The following is a 7,716-nucleotide window of genomic DNA, read 5'->3' as shown; positions in this document are numbered from 1 at the left end:
GGAGAATTTTATTGAAATGCAGCCATGCCTATTAACTTACATATTATCTATGGCTGCTTTTGTGCTACAACAGCAAAGCTGAGTAGCTACTACAGAGATGGTATGGACCATAAAAACTTAAGTATTTACTACCTGGACCTTTACAAGAGTTTGCCAATCTCTGATCCAGACCCAACTACAGAATTGGAATTGGCAAGTGAGACAAGGCTTATTGCCCTCAGTGTCTTAGCACCGAAAAATCAGGTAAATAAATGGATGGGATGGTAGTATGGGTTAAATGTGTCCCCCCTAAAGTTCATGTATTGAAAACTTAACCCCCACTGTAACAGTGTTAAGAGAGTGGGAAATCCTATCATGGTAATTGAAAGGTAGGGCCTTTAAGAGGCGATTGGATCTGAGTACGGTGCCCTAGTGAATGGATTAGTCCATTCATGGAGTAATGAGTTGATGGTTTAATGGGCAGTCATGGATGTGGTTCTGATGGCTTTGTAAGGAGAGCGAGTAAGAAGTTGAGCTCTTTCTTGTTCAGCCCATTCTCACCATGTAACACCCTGTGTCGCTGTAGAGTCACCTCCAAAAAGAAGACCCTCACCAGATGTGTTCCCTGGACTTTGGACTTCCCAGCCTCCAAAGCTGTAAGAAATAGATTTCATTCCTTTATAATATTACCCAGTTTCAGGTATTGTTATATGCACACATAGGATCAAGTCTTGGAGGTTCCAAATGCAGAAGTTCCATACTCTTTCCCCATGGAGAGATAGTGTCTGTCACCGTCATGGCACATCAATGTGTTCACCAACCAGAAAGTTCTATGAGTTTCGGTGTCCAGAGTGTTTATTAAGATTTCACTAAGTGGGCATAATTGAATTGTTGGCCACCTGCCTGAATGCAATCTCTAGCCCCTGTCCCCTCCCCAGAAGTCGAGCTTGTTCAAAGTCCCTACCCTCAAATCACATGGGTTGCTCTTTATGGTGACCAGTCTCCATCCTGAGTCATATCTCTTCACATAAGCTCAGGTGTGATCCAAGGGGCTTATGAAAAACAAAGACACTCCTATTACTAAGGAAATTCCAAAGGTTTAGTCTCCCTCTCAGGAACCAGGGACAAAGGCCAATCAATTTCTTCATTATACATCAGAAGGAAGGGAAAAGACCAATAAAAATATTTATTATACACCAGAGGGGAGGAAATCTCTGGACGTAGAAAATGAAAGCTTCAAGCAGTGCCAGTGGGGCAGGCCTGGCGGAGCAGGCCCAACAAGTGTGCAGGGCCCGGGCCCGGGAGGGTACATCTCCTGTTGGCTCAGTGAGCCCCTGGCCCACACGCACCTTCCAGTAGCACAAGCAGGCGCAGCTACCCCAGGCCCACTGGGCAGGCGGGCTGGGCACGGTGGTCCAGGCCTGCACCACGGCCAGCCGGGAGCACATCCAGGGCTGCGGGCATCTGCATGGAAAGGGTCGGGTCAGGGAGGCTTCATGCCCGGGGGCCGCGGGGGCGGAGGGCTCTCTTCAGAGGCATGGATTGGGCCATGGAGCCAGCTGCTGGACTGAGGCCGGGCTGAGCACTAGGGGCCCAGGCCTGGAGAAGGCAAGAAACCGAGCCAAGGGTGGGCTAGCAAGCATTGTGCTCTGATTGCTCAGCGGGGACGAGCAGTCCGACCCTGTCGTGGGTATCTCTGAGTCTCACCCAGGCCCTAGGGGCATGGGCATGCTTCGCAGTGAGCCCTTTTTCGAACACGGAGTAGGAGGACGCTTGACCCTTAAGGTGTTCCAGGAGCGCAGGGCTCCGATGTAATTCGCCACTGCAGGCCTCACACAAGTGCCATTCGGCATGTGGCACTGCTGTCTCTGTGGACTTCAGAACAACCTGGTGAGGCAAACGAGATTTAGACAAGTTTATTTTTACAGCAAGGAAAGCAGATGCAAAAAGGAAAAAAATGATTTTGTAAAACTCATGCAACCCATATGGGGTGCAGCTGTGGCTAGATAAGGTCACATACAGACCCCAGGTCTCAGGGTGGGACATGGCCCTCCCTCTCCCTATTCTCCAGAATTTTGCATTATCAATACTCTGTGATATTGTCCTGTAAATGCTTAAACTGCCTCCCTTTTTCTCTTTTCATCCTGTCTCCCTGTCCCCATTTAAAGTGCTATGTCCTAAAACAAAAACAAGCTTCTCCTTCCCAAACCTGAATTCCTTATCAATATGGCTAATAAGAAAGAAAGAAAATGAAAGTTTAAGGCTGGCCAGTTATAACAGTTGGTTAGAGCTTGGTGCTGATAGCACCAAGGTCCAGGGTTCCATCCCTATAATGGCCAGTCACCAAGAAAGCATCAAGGGGCCATAAATAAAACAGCCACAGTCTCCCACACACATACTCACCAGGCCCTCACAGTCTTCCAAGGACTCCCCTACCCTCAGGATCACTCTCCTGCTCACTCTCCTCCATCCAGCCTCACACACAGACTTCACACAAGCAGAAGAACTCCTGCACACCCGCACACACTTGCTGCTCCCAGGGACTCTACCCCTCTGTCCATCTCTGTCCGTCCTCCATGGCCTCCTGTGTGGCATCACTCCTCAGCATACTGATCTTCTTGCCAGGAGCGGGTAAAATGTAGCATGGCTTAAATGGTGAGGTGAGGGATCAGTGCACAGACCTCAGGAAGTCGTGAAGGAGACTGTGACTTCACGTCAACATCTGTATGTGAGTAAAACGTGAGAATGTACATGTGCCAAACGGGTGTGCCCTTGTGGTGATTGTATGTCCGTGTGTGACATGGCTATACTGGTTCATTCTGTGTTTCCTGTGCAGTCTATGCACGTGCCTGTGTGGTGTGGCTATGCCTGTGTCCTGTGTGTACACCTACAGGGTGGTGATGTGCTTATGCCCCAGGTGTTCCTATATGTGTCATTGCCTGGATGTGTCCTGGAGTCTCTGGCTGCTCTTCTGTCTCATCTAGCCTCAGTTTCCCAGAGGGAGAATAGGACGGTGTGCTTGGGTAGAGGAGAGAGCGACACTAAAGCTATGGCACTGGACACAGACATCCTGAATTCCACTCAGGGCTGTAGTCTTTCCTCCTTAGAGTCCTTTAAGCCCAAACACTAACACCCACCCCACCAGCCCTGAGTGGCGTCAACAACTCTGAGGACTCTGCCTTAGTAAACAAACACCCAGGTCCAGGGAACATTTTTGGTGTTTTTGGCAATCTCTTCCTCAAAGATGGCTGCAGGTACCTTGTCTTGTGAGTTGGGAGTGGACAGTGTCCAGGCTCCTCCCTTCTCAACCACTTCCTCTATCATTCGGGCCTCCCCTCACCATCTTACACCCCCTCCCCTCTCCTTATTCAGCCCCTCCCACAAGGAAGCCCCTAAACCAAGTTCTAAGACATGGTCCCCAGCTTCTGCCCCTCATGCAAAGGCCTTCTAGGAAGCTGAGTTTCAGGGCTCCCTTCTCGCTGACCTCTGACTCTAAGTTCACCACACTGAGGGGCCGCCAGCTCTGTGCACCCCCAGACCAGCTCCAGGTGGGCCACATCATCCGGAGACTGCAGAAGACCTCTGCCAAGGCAAGCCTGGCCCTCCCCAGCCCTGCCTCCTCCCTCCAAGCCCATGACCCTGCTCTCCTTCCTCTCCCAGAGCAAACACCCAAAGCAGTTAACTTATGACAGTGCCAGAGGGAGCCCTGCATCTGAGTGAAGAGATGTGCCTCACCCTAGCCTGGAGAACCACAAGGACAGAAGGCAGCACCAGGCCTCCAGCTCCTCTGCACCAGACCTGACCCAACCAGGGCAGAGCCTGGAGTGTCAATGTGAGTGTGAGTGCGTGTGTGAGTGAGAGGGTGTGTGCAGAGGTAGCACAGCTCCTCCACGCCCAGACTGCCATGCTTCCAATAAAGCCACCTGGTTCCCACAGATCTGTCTGTCTGCTGTCTGTATGTGACTCAGACAGGGAAAGATGGGTATGAGAGGGAGAAAGAGGGTGGTACAGGGAAGAGGGGAGAGGTGTCCATTCCTCACATTTCAGCCTAAGAAAACTTTCACTTCACTCATTTCTGGTCACTCTCCCATACAGTCAGTCTAGCCACAAGGCTCTCTTCCCCACTCCCCAAAACAACTCTGGCTCAGTACTCGGCTGGGATGTCAGAGGTCTGGGGTAGCTATTTCCAGCCTCCCACATTGGGTTAACTGCCCTTTCTTGGTGCTACTGCAGAACCTCTCCTTCCCCCAGTCAGCTTGCTGGGGGAAGTGATTTGTAACGGTCTGATCTCTTTTGACCCGCCCCCACCTCCATTCCCAGGTGATAACCTCTGTGAGGGTGGAGACTGTCTTGTCTTTTTTTTTTTTGCCTTTTGATTTTTTAATTACTCAAAAAAGCTTCATTTTTAAATTTAGCTTTCTGACTCTGTGCTTGTGCCTTTGACACTTCACAATGATCTTCTGATCTTCAATAAGAAAAGCACACTTGATCCTGTCACAGACACATTTAGCACACATGGAGCCACCACAGGCCCTGCTGACATGTTTTTTCATTTTAGATAACCTCATAAGAACTTTAGGTTTCACAGAACAAACCCCTCGAAGCCTGCCTGGACACACTCCACATGCAGATTTTGGTGCTTTCCCAACTTTCTTGGTATAAAGGTAAATGACTCTATCACCAGGGGTTCGGGACAGTCTAGTTTTGTTAGAAGCTGTATTGTAGGAAAGCCTATGACCATATGTCAGACGCTGGACCATCCTGAGTGCTTCTAGATGCTGTCCCTATCAGAGGTGTCTTATTTACCGTTATATCTTCATGCCTAGAACAGGGCTGGCACGTAGCAGACACTCAGTAAATATCTGTTGATTGAATGACTAGAAAAAAAATCTCAGCTCAGAGAGGAAGGGCTATGACCCTCTGGCCATTAAGTGACTTAGCCAAGGCCACTAAGCCAACAAGTATTTCCATAGCCTGGCCTGTTGTAAACTGGTTTCTCTCCAGGGGCCTATTCTTCCTCAACCTGGGGGGTCATACAAGGGGAGTGTGCCAGGCAAGAAAGGTGACAGGCAGGGAAGAAGCTATGGAAGGGTAGTGGGGGAGGGGGGGTTGGGAAAACAGTACTGAACACAGTCCCAAAGGTCTTTTCTTGCCGCTTGGTGCTGAGGCCTCAGCCTCCAAGTGTGTAGCTCAAAAATTTGATTCCATCGCTATAAAAGAGGGTTCTCTGCGCCGCATCTTAATAAACCCCGTCTCCGCCCCTTTCTTGACTCCCGCCACCTCTGAGACGTATGCTGACTCCACCCCTTCCGGGTGATAGGCAAGCCCCACCCTAGTGCGCGGTGGAGTCCCTGTGACGTAATGGTAACGGTCTGTTTCCGGGGAGGAGCCAGGGAGGGCGGGAGTTTAGGCTGCGCCGACTCCTCTGCCCCCTCCAGGTGACCCCAACTCCTGAAAATCCTCACCCAGAGCCCCAAATCTCCTAACCCCATGACCGCCAAACCTCTCGCCCTGATTTCTTAAATACCCCGGGCCCCAGAAATGACCCACCTCCTAACCCCTTAATTTCTGGTGCCTCCCAAATCTTCAATCTCTCCCTGTCCCGATGTGGCAATTGAGGCTTCCCGGGGGCACCTGCCTCACATTACCTGAGAAATAGTCAGATTCGTCTTGACAGTGACGGACAGGGGGATCTGGGATTGGGGAATCCTTGATTCTATCATGTCGCTCCCCAGGAGACGTTCGGAACCCAGGACATGTCGGGATTGAGGCGATACGAGGTGGCGCTGGAGGCGGAGGAGGAGTGAGTGGAGGCGGGGTTCTGCGTAGGCGGGACCAAGCGGCCCGGGGTGGGGGAAGGGTGCAAGTGCTCTGAGGGCGAGAGGGGTGGCGGGGCGGGTCCTCTTAGGGGCGTGGGCTATGAAGGGAACCGCCTTTAGGGGGCGGGGCGGAGCCTTTCTGGAGGACTTGTCCGGGGGCGGGGTCTGTGGGGTCAGCCCCGCCCCGCCCCGCCCGGCCTTACCTTCTCTCTGCAGGATCTACTGGGGCTGTTTCTACTTTTTCCCCTGGCTGCGCATGTGGCGGAGGGAGCGGAGGTGAGGGGCCTGCGATATAGCTGATCCGCCCGGGGCCCGAACGAGGCTCAGTCTCGGAGGACGGATCAGGGGTGGAATTCGGGAGGCCCCGCCCCGCCCCGCCTCATGCCAGTGTCGGGTTGCCCCACAGCTCGGCGCACCCCCGGGAGCAGAAGCTGGAGCCTCTGCGGGGCCTGATGAGCTGTCTGTCCAGCGGCCTGGGCCCTGCCCCCCCGCGCTCGGGTCGCGGCCTCCCCCGCCCCACGCCCGCTGCAGCTGCCCAGCCAGCCGGTACATTAAAGATTTAAACCGAAGCCCGCCGTACTGCCCTCCTGACTCTGCCGCCGCAGCCACCATTCGGGCTGGGAGCCCCTCTTCACACCGGCTCAGTTTCCTTACTGACAGAACCTCCCTCCCTAGTAGGGTGCCCTTCCATGTCAAGGCCCAGTTATTCCTAAGGACCTTCATCAGTGTCAGGCCTCTTGGTACCATTAGCGACTGCCCTCTCCCCCCACCCTACCCCCCACCCAAAACCCACCCATCACTGTGACTAGCCTATATGGAGAGGACTAAATAATCCTAGCCTGATCTTCCTCTCAACCTTATCTCCATGTTGATGAGTTCCTACAACCCCAGCTCTGTTACCATCGCCCTCCTTGCCAGGGCTTTGCCAGGTGTCTTCAGAATCTTCTTTTCCTGGAAATAGATCTAAAACGTTTTAAGCCAGAAGTGTAGGAAGTAAGGCCGGCCCGTGGCTCACTCGGTGGAGTGCGGTGCTGATAACACCAAGGCCACGGGTTCGCATCCTATATAGGGATGGCCGGTTTGCTCACTGGCTGAGCATGGTGCTGACAACACCAAGCCAAGGGTTGAGATCACCTTACCGGTCATCTTTAAAAAAAAAAAGAAGTGTAGGAAGTAGGCTTAAGTGAGAGGAGAGGAAGATTCCTAGAAGCTGCCTGACACAGGGGAGTAACCTGGGTTGAGGACCTTTCCTGCAGTTAAAACTCCAACTTTTGGCTCCTCCAGTGTGATCTCAAGTTTAGAGATACTTGGCATCAGCTCACCTAGCAGTTCTTTCTTCCTCCCTAGGAGAGTCCAAGAGCCACTGCTTCCTGTCACTCTTTTCTGTCTCGTTCCACCCAATCAGCCTGGGACCCACTAACTCCTAAAGTGGTGAGAGTCAGGTATTGCTGTGTGGGCATTTTAAGTTAGGGACTGACCCCAGCACCAGAAAGGGCACCAGAGAATTAAGGTAAAGGGACAGCCCAATTTCTGGCTGGAGCCAAAGCTGACTTTCAGCCTGCAGCTGCCCCTGCCACAGCAGATTGTGGCTGGGGTGAAGACCTGGCCTTACATTTGGAGAAACCAAAGGGAAAAGATGGGTGCACACTGGAAGAATTCGTTTCCTGCCTTCCAAAGATCTCTAGACTGACAAATCCAAGAAAGACTACAAAGTGTGTGGCAGACAGCCAGCTGATGGAGAAGGCCTATGACAAGATGATGGAACCTAGGGAATTTCCTCTGGATTCCCTCTATGGCTTCACCCAAGCTCTAGGACACAAATCCAGACCAGGGGGTGGGAGCGGGACCTTAAAAAAGGTCTCTGGTAACAGAAGTTCAAGATGAGTGACCTCTGGGTTGTGGTCACCTTAAAAAAAAG

General features: G+C 52.3%; 1 pseudogene; it reads right to left on the bottom strand.

Moving 5' to 3' along the window:
* Nucleotides 1–1,353: 1,353 nt before the first annotated feature.
* On the bottom strand, nt 1,354–4,739 carry LOC103583182 (annotated as a pseudogene).
* Nucleotides 4,740–7,716: the final 2,977 nt, after the last annotated feature.

The sequence above is a fragment of the Galeopterus variegatus genome, unplaced genomic scaffold (genome assembly GCF_000696425.1).
Source record: "Galeopterus variegatus unplaced genomic scaffold, G_variegatus-3.0.2 Scaffold20372, whole genome shotgun sequence".
NCBI classification, from domain to species: Eukaryota; Metazoa; Chordata; class Mammalia; order Dermoptera; family Cynocephalidae; genus Galeopterus; species Galeopterus variegatus.
The sequence above is the reverse complement of the archived record's forward strand: the minus strand, read 5'-3'. Positions and strand labels throughout refer to the sequence as shown.